Source organism: Uranotaenia lowii, chromosome 3 (genome assembly GCF_029784155.1).
Source record: "Uranotaenia lowii strain MFRU-FL chromosome 3, ASM2978415v1, whole genome shotgun sequence".
In the NCBI taxonomy this organism is placed as follows: domain Eukaryota; kingdom Metazoa; phylum Arthropoda; class Insecta; order Diptera; family Culicidae; genus Uranotaenia; species Uranotaenia lowii.
In genome coordinates, this window is record NC_073693.1 from 140581521 (window position 1) to 140583275 (window position 1755).

Consider the following 1755-nt stretch of genomic DNA (forward strand, 5'->3'; position numbering starts at 1 on the left):
TCTATCAACACTCTAAGTAGTTTCCAATCTGTTGATGTTTGACATGGTTTCCAATGAACTTTATAGAAATAGCGTCACAGAAAACCGTCACAGAATTTTCGGTTTAAATCACAGCATTCGAGAATTATTTTTGTCAAAAAAACCGAATTATTTTCGGCAACCTTGCTTATAAACAGCGATGGCAGGTGTCCTGATTTGTCAGGATTTGTCCTGATTTTCAAAAACTCACGAGTTGTCCTGATTTCTGAATTTCTGATTTTCATAAAAACATCTCAAATATAGTCGAATTTGTTGTTAAACTATGAGAAAATCGAATAAATATGTAAGAACATAGTTAAACACATTCAACAGATAGTTATTTTCGTTTCAGGTGATATTTGAATGGTTGATATTAACTGCAGGCCAACCAAGAAGCTGCTTAGTGCTTACATCTGTTGCATGAATCAAAGCGTTTACAACACATGTATGCAATCTAAGCAGAGCTGTTTAGTATTTCTATGAATCGAGAAGTGTACTGAAAAATTCTGATTTTTTGCAGCGCGTTGTCCTGATCCACCTGGCACCCCAATAAGTGACTTGATAAAGTGGCTTACACTCAGAATCAAAACAACCCAAAATTGACTTTGCCAAGGCAGCAAAATCAAGTTCACCTTGCTTTCTTAATTTTGGGGTGTTGTCAATGCACCAAAACCAAAGTTCGTTGCTGGAACTGACCACCCCAAAAAAAAATTCCCTTCAGTTTTGCTTATAGTTTTGTTTTGTTCCCAAACAAGTCGGTCACTTTCGAAAGAATGGTCTGGATTATTGGAAGGTAATTTTGATTTCATAATATGCTTTTTTCATTCTAATACAGAATTTTCCAGGAATCGTTTGTTCACCATACGTCTCTTCTTCGGAAGACGTGTCCAGCCCATCTGTTTCAGTCGGGTTTGGAACAATCTAACCTAAATATCGAATAGAGCTGGCTGACCGGAAGTCCGGAACGTGGAAGAATGTATTCGGAAAATCGGAACGTCTTCTTACTGTAACCGGGAGAACCAGTAAGCATGTATCGATATGCTGGGACCATCCAAAATAGACTGCAGTGCAGTGACTGAATTAATCGTCGGAAGATTTTTGGAAACGATTTAACAGTTCCGGTTACTACGAAGGTGAGAAAAATACTGTTCATATTTGTCATTGCATACTTTTTTAAACGTTCTTACTTTTTATTTTAGGTCTATGAGGTTCCAGATGACTGGCCGGATTCATCGTTCAGGGCAATCCAACATTTTCGATCAGTTGCCTTCGTTGGCTTCTTACTCTTTTCATCCAGACCGGCAATCATGAATAATAGTGCCTTCCGATGGCTAAAAATTCGGTTTCTATTAAGTTAAGTTCTCGATTTGGAAAAAAAGTATTCTTCAACGGTCACACGATAAAACAAATTTTTTTTGAATAAAATAAATTTACTGATCATGAATAAAAAAATTTCCTTCATTAAAAAATTAGAATCCCTTTTGATTCGCTTGAAACGAAAAATCCCTACCGAATGACATGCCCCAAAATTAAGTTGTGAGAATGACGTTTATTCTCAAGTTTGGGAAAACCCCCTCGAACTTATTTTCGTCGGGAGCCAGTTTCATCCGATTTTGCGGCATTTCAACTTGGTTTTGGGTTACAACTGCTTAGAGTGTAAGTCAAAAGTTCAAGTTGAAAAGGGACACTTTCATACATCGACCCACAGAAACAAAAACCCACCCCTTTTAAATAAAA

General features: G+C 37.0%; 1 long non-coding RNA gene across 1 annotated transcript; it reads left to right on the forward strand.

Moving 5' to 3' along the window:
- Nucleotides 1-695: 695 nt before the first annotated feature.
- On the forward strand, nucleotides 696-1351 carry LOC129758811 (uncharacterized). The gene is made up of 3 exons (XR_008740071.1): nucleotides 696-811; nucleotides 864-1151; nucleotides 1218-1351. It is a non-coding gene; the product is annotated as an uncharacterized LOC129758811 (long non-coding RNA).
- The last annotated feature ends 404 nt before the right edge of the window (nucleotides 1352-1755 follow it).